The sequence below is a fragment of the Aptenodytes patagonicus genome, chromosome 14 (assembly GCF_965638725.1).
Source record: "Aptenodytes patagonicus chromosome 14, bAptPat1.pri.cur, whole genome shotgun sequence".
NCBI classification, from domain to species: domain Eukaryota; kingdom Metazoa; phylum Chordata; class Aves; order Sphenisciformes; family Spheniscidae; genus Aptenodytes; species Aptenodytes patagonicus.
Window position 1 is genome coordinate 16019374 of NC_134962.1, and position 13276 is coordinate 16032649.

General features: G+C 50.8%; 1 protein-coding gene across 6 annotated transcripts in view; it reads left to right on the plus strand.

Moving 5' to 3' along the window:
• Positions 1–13276, plus strand: part of RALY (RALY heterogeneous nuclear ribonucleoprotein) — a 168102-nt gene that overhangs the window by 18141 nt on the left and 136685 nt on the right. For 3 of the 6 annotated variants that reach the window (XM_076351949.1, XM_076351954.1, XM_076351946.1), the window contains exon 1: positions 12250–12331. The exons of 1 other annotated variant lie outside the window; for it this stretch is intronic. The gene's annotated coding sequence lies outside the window, so the exon portion shown is untranslated. Of the gene's footprint in view, positions 1–12249; positions 12332–12371; positions 12528–13276 lie in introns of those variants that run through there. 2 more of the 6 variants (XM_076351948.1, XM_076351950.1) reach the window with 1 other exon arrangement.

A 13276-nucleotide genomic window follows, 5' to 3' on the forward strand; every position in this document is an offset into this window, starting at 1 on the left:
CGGGCGGTGTGGTAGTTCTGCAGCGCTGCTCCTAGCACCACTGTACCCGTCACCTGGAAGAGACTGACTTCTCTTGAGTTTGGTACCAGTGAAAGACAAGAATGTTTCCCTGTTAGTTTGGGAAATCTCCTTTTTCCTCCCTGCCAGCGAGTTCTGCCTGGTACAGACTGAGAAAATAACTCCTAGGAGAGCTGTGGCTGCTCCTGGGAAGGGGTTTGAAACTGCCAGTTGGGAAACCGGGCTCTTCACCAACCTCACCTGACATTTGGGGTGAGGATAATCAGGCCCCATACCTGGCTAGCAGCCTCGAAGCAAGCACTTGCTTTCCATGGGGAATAATTCAGTAATCGTTGGTGGCAGACAGTGCCCTGGGAGGCAATGTCTGAGTGAGAGGGCTGTTGTCTGATCCCTCATTTCTTTGTGCACTGGGGGACAAGGAAATCCCCTGCCATTAGTTGGCCTCTGCCTGCTTTCTGGCCGGGTTCAGCTGTACCAGCCCATGCTGTTCCCAAAAAGCCTTGAAGACCATTGCAGCAGATGTATCTATACAGTCAGTTTAGCAGAGGTTTGATTCTGCTCCTGGGACCAGAGCATCAGGCCCTGAAGCTCATGCTAAACTCCTGCCTTAGCTGGAGTTCAGCAGGGGGAGAGAAGTCCAAGCTTTGATCGTGGGAGCTGCACTGACAAGCTGTTGTCAGGGCTTAAAACATTCCATACCCATCTTCCCTGGGCTTGTGCTTCCCCTCCTAGTGCAAATGCCCCCAGCCAGGCAAACACACAGCAGTGGTGGGACTGTCTGCTTCCCCACTCATCTTCTGCCTTTGCTGGAACCATCGCAGGGGCAACTGTCTGTCTTCAGAAAGAGGAGCAGCCCTTCCCTGCCCCAGCACTTGGTGCTGGGTATTTACACTCAGGGTGGAGAGGGTCTCTTGCAATAGCTGTGCCTGACATTTAGCGCAAAGTGGTCCTGATATCCATGACAGGCAATCGCGCCGTGTCTGCTCAGCAGAAGGATCACGTTGTCACAAGCCGTTAGGAGGTGAAGATGGACTTGGCCTTCCTATACGCTACCATCAGGGATGGGTTTGTAGGGCAGATGGAGACCAAGCTGCCGTGGTCTCCTCTCACAGCCCAGTTGTGAGGATAAGGCGTAAAGAGTCCATTTGTCCAGTCTGCCACTATGATCTGATTTCATACTCGGTGTTTAGCAGAGAAGCTCTTTCCCCTTGAGCAGTGTTACGCACTTTGCAGTTACTTCTTTAAAACGACTTAGTTATACATTTGCTACATGTTACTTTGAATTCTCTTGAAGATCAAGGATGTTACAAAGCCAGCAAGATAAAATTAGCATCTCAGCTGTAGCATTTGCTTGGTATAAGAAATGCAGATCAGCTTCACTTGCAGTGAATGCTGGAAGGTGAATTTCATTTATGTCTTCCTTTCAGCAGACCTAGTTCTGCCATCCTTGTTTGTTTTGAGTGCCTCCACAGGCCGCAAGCTGTCCCGGTAGTTTCTGTAAGGCTGCTTCCAGAAAAAAGTATCGGACAACAGCATGGGTGTTGAATTGGACCTCAGACTGGTAAGAAATCAGTTTGTTCAAAATCAGTTCTTACCTACTCACAGTGTGATCACTGGGTGTTTCAACAGGGAGTCAAGGGGGAACGATCAGGCTGGTTTACGTTTGTGTACAGCTCTCAGAAAACCAGCACTAAGCACAGCACCAAGCCTGGGGTTTTAAAGGGCTGTTAGAGGTGAGAACATGCCTGTAGAAGAGCCACTGAAATGACTTAAAGATCGGAGAAGTGCCGTGAGGTGAGGGCTGTAATGGCCCATCGGTTTGGGTTGTGTCAAGGCTCTTGAGGCATCTGATTGTGGTGGGTAAGTGCTCTCAGAGGGAGAAAGCTGCGGGTGCTGAAGGCCACTTCAGCATAGCAGAGGTAAGCCGAACAATTGCTGGAGGAAACAAGACGTGTTTTAAAAGTGAGATTAACCATCAGGAGGTGTGACCAAAATGGTGGCCTAAAGACCTTCTCTCGATACTTTCACATCAAGGCAATTTTCTTAGCCAGGTGTTTTTCAGGGAGGTAAGTTTAACCCTATACAAGTTCTCAGTATGGCAACATATGAGCAAAATCCCATGTCCTGTACCAGATACTGAATGTGACAATCTATGGTCTCTTCTACTTTCAAAATGTCCGAGCCTCTGGCTTTAGTAAGTCAGGTCAGGCTGTGAGGGCAGGTTCTCCAGCGAGTCGAGGGCAGGGACAAACCAAAGGCTCCTGCTCGCTTCTCTCACAGAGGCACTGCTCACACCGTGTACGCAGCTCCCACTGCATCACCAGCACAGGCTTGGGCACATACTCAAGTCCAACCCTGCTTCACACCACATGGCTTCAAACTAGTGCTGGACAAACTTCAGGAGGGAAGGCCAGGTCTGTGTCCCCCGGTTCAGCACTGCTCTGGCAGAAACTGACCCCTCCCTTGCAATGAGGTGCAGGGCTGGAGCAGACTGGGCCAGGAAATGCTGGGCAGAAATTCAAAGTTTAGATCTTTAATTTTTTCCTTTGGCCACCATTTGAGCCTTCACCCAATCCTATGGATTTGCTGGTGAAGTACCCTGTTATCTGTTCGAAAACAGGCCTGAAACTGACAGCCTTCACAGCATTGCCTTGGCCCCATTAGGTCTCACAGATGAAGCATTATCTTCTCAACCCGGACCAGGAGGTGACTGGAGGTGCACCTACGTGATGGAGACCTGAGCTGAACCCTTCAGGCTCCGCAGCCTTCCTGTCCAACAGCTCAGGAGTTAGAGCGTTGACCCGAGAAGCAAAGGCTGTGTTTGAATCTGGTACATCCTAATCTTTTATTCATGGTGGGTCATCCATGGTGACAAAGAGTCAAAGGAGGAGGAGGAGGAAAGATTAGAAGAACCGCAGCAGAGCTGCCTGGAGGTGCAGATGGGATCTCAGAGGGGACAGTCAGGATTGAGACCCATTTTCAAAACTGGCAAACGACTGTAGATGCTTTATGTTTACAGATTTTTGCATCCAGAAGCTAAGGAGCCCCATATTTCCAGTGAATTAATTCCCACTGAAATAAGGGATGCATTTTCTGTCTCTTTATCTGCAGATGTTTCAGAACAGTTCTGAGTTTTTCCACAGTATTTGAGATGATTTGCTGAGTAAGATCTAAGTTGGGTTATCAGTGAGCATAAACAGGTGTCAGTCCCTTGATCTTCATTGATTTATATCCATTTATGCCAATGCAGGATTATTCTTTCAAGAAAGTGGCTATGAGTACCCAAGTTTTAAAGCCTAAATTGTTTTAATTGGACTCATAGCTAAAGTGTTTCATGTTTCCAAAGTGAATACTCAGTAGGATGAATTCAAAGACACTTTCATAAAGTTATGATACATGCTTAGAAGTAGGTGTTTCTGGGAATATTGGTGTCATTTATGCTAGTGTATAAACAGCAAGCCAGCAAGAAGCAATGCAAATGCAGTCCATCTGGAACCACTGGCACTAGCATCCGTTCAATAATAGCAACCAGCCAGATCTGATACTTAAATAAGATCATGTCATACGCAACCGCTTTCTTTGTTAATGAAGCTAACGTTGTGCATTGAACTAAAGATAGATACGTGCCACAAACGTCCTGATCCAGACTTCACAATTTGGATCTTTGTATCCAGATTTTTTTGTTTGTCCCATTAGACAAATAAGACTGCCAGTGAATTTTAGTTCTGGAGCCAACTTCTGCAAAATCTGAAGGAGGTGGAAAGTTGGATTCAGGCTGATGTCTGTCTACTTTGCTGAACACACCAGAACACTGTGCCCTCATTCAGAAATCCCCAGACTATAGCTCAGAGAAGATGCTCTGCTTGTGAAACAGTCCTGCATTGCCTCTGGTCACAGGACGTTAAAACATTAAAATGAGGGCCCAGAGGAGCAGAGCAGGATGCTGCTCATGGCCCAGCAAAGGCTGGTCACCACTGCTGTATTTACAGAAAAGAGAACAGGATAAGTTGTCACAGCAGGAGGTCACCGTCCCAGCACGGAAGGGACTGGGAGAACTGATGGACTGCTGATATTTTAAGGATTTCTGTTCCTACAGTCAAGTCCTTTTTTCCTAGGGAAAAGGATGAAGTCCTTAAGGACCATGGATGACTGGGGTTCCCAATAAGTAGTAGTAGTACCCAGCAAGTTTTCTGCCTTAGTGTTTTATGCTGAGGTTAATATTACCAAACAAAAGACAACCAAGGGAGAGGCAGGTCACGTCACCTTCCACCACGCAGGACTTTCATTTGTGAAATGCATAGAAAATTAAGGACCCTGCAGTTTTCACAAATAGTTTGCTTGCTTGCCTTCTCTCCCTCCCTTAAAATCTGTTGGATTAACAAAAAATAGTTTACTCCTTTTATTTATTCTTGGTAGTCTGGTTCCACCAAGAGCCATTCAGTGTTGTGCTAAGCACTGAAATGCACATAAAGCAGATAGGCCCTGTCCCCAGAAGATCAGCAAATACAGGAGATTGCAAAAAAAACCCCAAAACCACTGGGGTAGCGTAAGGGAACAGGGAAATGGCCATGGTTAAAAAGAAAGACCATGAAGAGGGGGATTGTATTTCATCTCTCCAGCATCTAAAACACCCCTGAAATGGTTTGCTTGGTCCCCAAGTCACTCTCATTTGAGGCTTCACACTTTTCTTTCTGCTGTTATTTTACATTTCATTATCTCAGTGTTTTCAGACGAAAATAGTCCTACTCCAACAAATTACTGGAAGTGTGTTTTTTCTCTGTTGCAAACAGATTGTTTCCCTGCTCTTCCTCAGCATTCAGCACACCGTGGCAGCAATACGCCTTTCATTAGGTGGACTGGGAGTGCTCTGCATCCTTCATAATGGTTCCCTCCTCAGGTGCTGGGATTGATGTGATGGCAATTTCTGTGAGTTCTGTTACCTGTCCTAACACAAAATGCATACATGTGTGGGTACACCCACACACCGCTTTTCACTGCCTGCTTCCAAGCTGATGTGGAAGCTGTAGGGAAAAGACGAGTGTTATTTGCCAGTTAGGTCTACTAATTACAGGATGTGTTTTTTGGAGGGGGGGAAAAAAAATTGTTTTCACTTGCAGTCTTTCCAATCTGTTTTGAATTAGGAGACACTCAGGATTAGAAAGTGTTTTCTCATTAGAACAAATGTCACAGATTTAAAAACCTCTTCATTTAAATTCCTCCTAATGTTCTTTGGCTTGAACAAGTGAGCTCTTAATGTCCATTTTAATTAAAGCATTTCGATGGGATTTCAGCTGGGCACCTAATGACAGCAGGTCTCTGAGAAGTGGACACGGTCCAACTAAGAAAGGGAACTCTGGGGTGGGAACAGAAGCTGTTCTTTTTTGGCTTTTTAGGGAAAAGTGCTATAGGAAACACAAATTAAGATCTGTCTAGAAAAATGATCCCACGCTTACAGCGGGCAGAAATACTGCATGGTTTGGGAGACGCTGACTGGGGTGCTGGATTTTACAAAGGGGTTGATCTACGTTTCCTCGAGCCACTATGAATTTTTCTCTTTTTGCTGCTGTACCGGTTTGCCAGTCATCAGCACAGGCTCCGGCAGCTAAGCAGGATTGCAGGCTTTAGCACCCTGCCTCTGTTGACAGATTCCTCCTCTCCCCCATCCACTGCCCCCCAGGTTTCTCATTTCTCTTCAGGTAAAAGTTTGGTTCTTCCCCCATCTCCCCAGCCAGCTCCCACAGCGCTGGATCCCTTCACCAGTGCACACCCACAGGAACAAGTGAGAAGCACCTCGTTAGCTTTCTCGGGAAAGAAATCCTTTGAGATGCCAGGGGATTTGGATGAGGGCCGCCGGGCAGTTACAGGAGGGCAGTACATAAACTGCTGGAAAAGCAAGCACATTCACATTCCTTTCCTAGAGCATGGAAATGGCAGAGGGAAGCACGCTGACAGGGAATCGGATTATCCAGCCCCTCGATGCTCCTCTTTTCCAGCTACTGCCCGGACAGCACTAGTGCCCCCACTTCTCCCTTTTCCCCAGAAGCAGCTTGGGGCACTGCGGAGGGAAGAAGCTGGTCCCTGCCTCTGCTTCACCATGTGGCTGCCGTCCCAGGTGGAGCCAGGGCAGGAGAAGGACCTGAAGGCCAAGAGCCGACAGGCGGTGAGAGCAGCATGGGGCCAGTGTTTCTCCATAGTCAGCGTACACGTTGAGAGAGAAACAAACTGTAGGGTCAGATCTCACTGATGGAAATCAGACAGCTCCAGTAAAGTCAGAAACTTCCTCTGGGTTCACACCAGCATAGTGTCTGGCTTACTCCCTCCCTCCTTGGGTGATGAATAAATCTGGAGACAGTTAATAATGAAAGACTATTAAGATAAGATTTAGTCTTTATTGTTCTCGTGCTTCCATCATTTGTCAGGCACTCGAACCAAACAGAGGAAACATCGATCTGGGAAACGCTGCTGATACCCATACAGTAGCAGATTTATTGCTGCTTGTGCCCGGGCACCGTCCAAGGGAGGAGGAGTGCTACCTGGGCAGGTGTTGCCATGAGTCACTAGCATCTCTGCTCCCTTCCCTCAGGACAATCATTTAAAGCAGTCACCTTCACTTGATAGCTCATAAACACTATCGCTATTGGAGGTGGGCAGCGTTTCTGGGCCAAAAAGCACTTTCACAGACAATGTGTTGTTTTTGGGAAGAAAATGTTGTCAGCTTGATTGTTTAACCTCCAAAATTCAGGCAAAGAGGTTAATTTTGAATGATCCTTGGAAGTAATATTCTTTATTTTCTTTCCCCTCCCCATCATGTTAATTGTTCTTCTTTCTTTTTAGAGAGAATCCTGTTTGTGCTCTCTGACATTCACAGTTTATGAGCTGCTGTGTATCCTGGGTGAGGTGGAGTGAGTGCTTAAGAGCGTATCTTTGATTTCCTCATGTTGAGAGCAGTAAGAAAACACATGAAAATAAGCACAGGTTTTGTTTTCAGACCATCTTCAGCTGCACATAGTATGCAGTTCCTGGAAGAAAAGGCACTTGGATATAAACAGTGTATTCACAGGAACAAAAAAAGAATGCCAGTATTAATTTCCCGTTGCGCAGGTGTTCCTGCACCCATGGCAGCAGCAGTGTGCAGGAGACTGACATGAGATGGGCAGCCCTTCCCCGAGACAACAGTTGTGTGGATACAGCACGTTAGAGGCACCTGCTTTTTCAGATTGTGTTCACTGAGTTTTTCTCTTTTAACGTGAATCGGATGAGCCCCAGCTCCCCCCCTCCAACATCCTTTTATTGCTTTTAGACTGACTTGACGATGGGGCAGAAAAAGAAATCTGACAGAGGTAAGTTCCAAGGTCAGCGCCGCTCACCCGTCTCTGTCATCCCACTGAGCTCATAAATTGGTATTAACACCTCCTGGAAAAAATGACAAATATAAAGAGAGAACCTTGCTCATACTTGGAAGCATACGCATTACTGGGGCAGCCACTGCGGAGCGTGAGTCCAGCAGGACTGCAAGCGCAGACCAAATCCAAAGCCCATTCAGCGCTGTTCAGTCCCGCTGTGGTCCCCAGCCCCTGGCAGCACCCTGCCCATCTCCCAGAGCAAGCAGGAGAGAACTGCCTTTTTAGGCAACTTATTTTCTTTAAACATCATAAAGCACCTGTATGTTTTTTGTTCCTCTGCTATTAGAAATCCGCTTTTGCAGAATGATCTTTTTTTTTTTTGCTTGTTCTTTAAATAGCTGCTTATAACAGGGCCTCGTGGTGTGGAAAGCACAAATAACTTAGGAGCCTTTGAGATGCACCCCCCGCCCCCCTTCACTAACAATCCTCTTTAGTGGGATTCATAAAATCTATTATTGTTGCTGCGGATTGGCCACAGTGTGACTTCGGAGAAAATTCTTTCTGTGTTGATACTGTTGCTTCATTGTTATTCTTTCTGTACCGGTGGAACAAAATGAAAAATTCATTAAAAACAGAGAAAAAGGGGAAAGAAAGAAAACCACCGGCATTTTTATATCTCCCAGCACAAAAAGCAAATGTAGAAGACTGAAATCAGGGCGATAGGGAGAGAGGGGTGAGAGGGTTAAATGTCTGAAGGGTTCATAGCCACACATGCAGTGTCCTGGACAGACATGCCGATAAAAAGGACCTGTCACCTCTTTTACAGGGTACCGCTATCAAATTAGGAGTCAGAGAAAGGTCTCACAGGAGGACTTGGTTTCTTCAGGACATTTCAGCAGGCAGTGACCCCTCAGAGGAGCTCAGGAGCTGCACCGTGGCCCCAGGGAGATCCCCAAGCAGTGTGCTCTGCTTTCAGCCCCTCTCTCCAAGACCGGCAGGCACCCATGCACTCTTCTTTCCAGCAGGGCAGGCACCCGCGGTCCCCACATGGCCCCAAGTTCCCAAGGACATCACTTCTAGTCTCGCCTGCCCCATTTTTCCAAGCAGGGTGGCAGGGGCAGGAGGTGGTGGGGAGAGGACAGGCTGAGATGTGGGAAACTGAGGCACAAACAGGCTCTGCTGGCAGTGAGACCCCAGGAGCAGCTCCCCCACCACACAGACACTGCTCGTGGGCTCCCGGCACCTTTTCTGGCAATGGCGTTGGTAATCAGGGGACGGTGCAGGCAGCTGTGCACAGTCCCACGCTGACTTCTTCTAGGGCCTGACTGAATTTCAGTCTGCGCTCTCAAGGACACCTTTTAAGGACTGGGGAGACAGATCCTATCACAAGGCACAGCCAGAGGAGCTGTGCCATGCCCTGGAGCACTTCCTCACCAGTGGGACCACAGCAAAATTGCTCTGTGTTAGTCCTTCAGCCTTAGGACCAGAGTGTGACTTCTGTTCAGGGCAGACAGACCAACGGACTCAGAATAGCAGATCCTCCTCTGCAGTTCAGAGCTCCCTCATCCACCCTTTTCCTGGGATGAGGTGGACAAGGAGCATTGTCCTAGTGACAGAGGTGGACAAGAAGCATTGTCTGTGGTTCCTTACGTGGGATCTCACACCACCCCATTTACTTTGGGGCTGGCAAATGTTTCGGCATGGTCTCCCACAGCATCCTGACATCCAGGTTAGAACATCACAGTCCAGACGGGTGACTTTGTAAAGCAGTGAAAGACTGGCTGGATAGCTGGGCTCCAAGGAGGTTAGGGGTTGGTCGCGCTCTACTTGGAGGCCAGTTACAAGGGGCAGTACCTCCCCTTACAAAGGGAAAGACCCCTCAGCAGTCTTTCCTGGGACCTGTCCTAATAGCCCTAGCCATGACCTGAGGAGGGGACAAAATGCACCCTCAAGTTTGCAGGTGACACCAAACATGCAGCCAATATGCTTGAGGGCAGGGCTGCCACTGAGCAAGGGCTGCATGGGCTGGTGGAACAGGCCAACAGGGATCATATGAAATCCAGTGAGGACTAATGCAAACACTGAACGCGGGATGGACTCTCCCCTTGCCCCGTACAGGTTGGGGACTGACTAGCTGGAGAGCAGCTCTGCGGCAAAGGCCCTGGGGTGCCACTGGGCAGCAAGTGAACCTTGAGGAGCAGTGCACCCTGGCAGTGAGGACGGTGACAGCAGACCAGGCTGTATGGTCAGTGGATGGAGGGCGATGCCTGCTCCCTCTCCTTGGCACGTGCCAGCCACATCTGGAACAGCACATGCAGTTGGGCCACCCCCGGGACAAAAAACGTGGTGCTAAACTGGAGCAAGCCCAGCAGACTCCCAGGTGGTTGGATGAGACCTCCAGGGCCCCTTCCAGCCTGAGCTCTCCTGGGATTTTGTGGCTCCTCAATTCTCTTCCCAAACCTGCAGCAGGTTTGCTCTCTAGCTGCAGCTTTTTATTCTCATGACAGGTCTCAATCTCCGTGATTACCACTGTGTTACTTTTCCATCCCATGAAGGGGACACCCCCAAAAACAATCATCTAGATCTTTTTAAAAAATAAAAATGACAAAACAAAACATTTCCCAGGATCTCTGCTCAGGAATGTCACAGGGGAAGAATAATTCTTTTTGTAATCAAGAGACTTAACTTCAAAAGCATCCAAACTGCAGCTCTCCGTGGGGCACCTTTCTGCAGCGTTATTAATAAGGAATAATTGTTTTAAGTGCAGAAAAGTACGTGTATTTTCTATTCCCTTGCAAAATCCCTGCATCGTTTGTGCTTAATGAATAATGAAAGATGCTTTTGCATTGCTTCCCACCCATAGACTTTAAAGTGATTGTTAAGCAATAATAAATAGGTCTTTAAAGGAAATCAGGTTTTGATGAAAACTTAATTCTGGACTAATATGAGAATCACCTGCTTTTGCAGAATTTTACAGATGTTACTGGGGCTTTTGTGGGTGGAGAATCTTGGTCAAAAAGCTGAATGCCCCGACATTGGAAAAGTACTGCTAAATTATCCTGAAATGCTATTGCATACCTCCACAGAAATTATAATTTGGTGCCCCTTGATCCTCCTTCCGGAGGGAAACCAGGAGACTACCTTGCCCAGGATATGCACTTCGATACTCCGAACGCAGGACTGCTATGATTCACTGTCTGCCCTCACCCTGAGGGGGTGATTTATCACGGGTAGCGAAACCCAAGGCAGAGATTGTTTTCTGAGGAGAGAGGGAGGGAGTACAATGTCCTGTGAAAGACTGGGGTATTTGGATTTCAGGGGAAAAGCCAGTGTATTAAACTGGGAAGCTGATGAGGTTTTGCCTTTCAACCTGTCTTTGGGAAGCCCACTCTGCAGGTGAAAAACTGAAGCTTGGAAGGGATATGTGAGTTGCCCAAGAAAAATTAAGCTGAATAATAGTTAATTCTTCACGTTTGGGTTGGTAGGTACCTCCAGCCCACGGTCAGTCAGGTCTTGATGTTGGCAAGAAAGTTCACCTTATTAAGGGTGAACTGAACAACCTAACCTTCAGAGGTATCTTCTGAGCACCTCATCACTCCCACCAGCCTCGGTAGGGGCAAGCATTAGGCTGGGTAGTTTTGTATAACTGAGCACTTAAACACCACCATAGTTATGGTGGGATCAATGGAGAATGCTTGAGGGGGGGATTTGTCTCTGCCTTGATTGCCAGTTAATCATCTGTGCTATGGCGCTATCCCAGAGATGTCTGAACAGGAACATGCTGAACTGTTGCAAGCGAGCACGACTGTGACGGGTCGCCCCTGCGGGCGGGCTCTTGCTGTTCAGTAACACGCTGCAGAGAGCTGTCGCGTAAAATTATTTGCAGCAAACGTCCCAGTGACCTGAACGTGCTTCCCACGAGCTGGGACCACACTGTGCGTGAGCTTGCGGAACCTGTGTGCACATCGTCAATTGGTGCTGCGTACAGTGCTGCCCGCATTATTTCCTACACAACTCTGCACGTCTCTGTCCCTCTGCTGCCAAGGCTTTTAGCGTGGACTTCCCACACATTTACTGAGTGATGAAATGCTGGACGTTAGTCTTGGTAAGAAAACATCCCATTCCCGAGAGAATTGTTTTCCTCCTCGTGGGTGTGAGGAGCAATCAAACACAGAACAGAGAAGCCAAGCTGAGACCCGGTCTGTCACAGAAAACACCTGAGGAAGAGCGGCAGAGCTGGCGTTTCAGCTCCGGACCCGGGAGCGGCTCCCGGCGCGCAGCCCCCGGGCTGGATTCCCCGCTCCGGGTCCGCTCGCCGGGGGACTCCGCTGCCCAGCGCGGGCAGACAGATGCGGTCTGTGGGTACCAACTTCGGCTGCCGTTCGGGCGGACCCGGCTCAAACAAGGAGCGAGCGGTGCTCGGGCAATTCGGCGGGACCGGCTGCTCTGCAGCTCCCGGAGGCGCCCAGGGCTGAGCCGCGGGGCCGGCACCAGCCGCCACCGGTCCCGCGGCCCGGAGCATCCCCGCGCTCCCGCCCGGCCCGGCCCCGCCCGCCCCCGCCCCGCGCTGGACTCTTCCACCGCGCCGGCTGCGGAGCGGGAGGGGAGCGGGGGGGGGGGGGGGGGTGCGGGGGAAGCGAAGCTCCCCTCGGCCGAGGCCCGGCGGCGCCGCACAGCAACAGCCCCGCAGGGCGGATCCGCTCGGGCGGCGCCCCGGCGGCACCGGGGGCGGGCAGCGGCCGCCGGCGTGGTCGACCCCCCCTCTCCCGCCCCTCCCGCGTCCGTCCCCCCCCGGCGCGGCGCCGTGGTACGGTCGGCGGGAAGGAGCCGGAGCGGCGGGGCGGCGCGCGGCACTGTGCCGGCGGCTCCCGCGGGGCGAGGGCGGGCCGGGCTGGGCGGGGGCCGCTGCTCCGCGCCTCGTCCCTCTCCGTCCTCATCCTCGTCGCCATCCTCCGGCGCCTCCCTGCTCGGTGAGTGCTTCTGCCCTTTCCTTCTCGGCTGCTCCCCCCCGTCCGCCCCCCGCAGCCCCGGGGCCGGCGGTGCCCCCGCAGCGGGCTGCCTCCGGCCGAGCCGCCCGTCGGCTCCGCTCTGCTCCGCGGGGCTGCCTTCTGCGAGACGGAGCGTGCTTTCCCGGGGGCTCCGCTAGCAACGGGTGCCTGGCTGCAAGTGAGTTACTGTCTTTTTATTGATTTCTTTTTCTTTCAATTTTCTCCCTTACCCGTTATTCACTGTTTTTCTTGTGTTTTTTCTTGTTTGTTTGTTTTCCCCCCGATCCATGTCTCCCCCCCCGCCCCCCCCCCCCCTTTTAGTGGGAAGGGGGAAGGAAGCGCGGAGGTGCCGGCACCTGCGGGACAGGGAACTTTCGCGTTTAAAAGCGGGTCCTGGGTGAAATCCCGTCCCCGCTGCCGCCGTGGGGCCGGGCTTTGACTCCTGGGCCGACCCCCCTCGGCCCCGCTCCGCCGTGGGGCTGCGTCAGCCGGTCCCGGCGGGGCCCCCCCCCCGGTGCTCGGGGCGCTTGTAACGCCGGTCCCGGGCCGGGGCTCGGTCAGAGGCACGTCCGCAGAGTGACCGGGACGATCGCGAGTTACTCTGTGCCTCCTGTGAAGCAGAAACCCTCCCTCCTCTAGAAGAGGGTCCTCCTGGGCGGCCTGGGAGCTCCCTGAGACGCTCCGTACCGATAAAATAGGCTGGATAAGGCGAGCGATCGGCTCCCGCGTCGGCCCGAGCCGCAGCTGGGCAGCGCGGCTTGTGCCCTTGTAGCCGAGGGGCTTCAGAATACACCCCTCTGCATCTGGGTGTTGAGCCCTACGATCTCTTAAAAGGCAGTTTTCTAGCATTTGGGAATGCTACCTGTCGCAAATATGTTTGGGTTGGTGATTTCTGTAAGTATTTGAGGTGATGTATGGAACTCCATT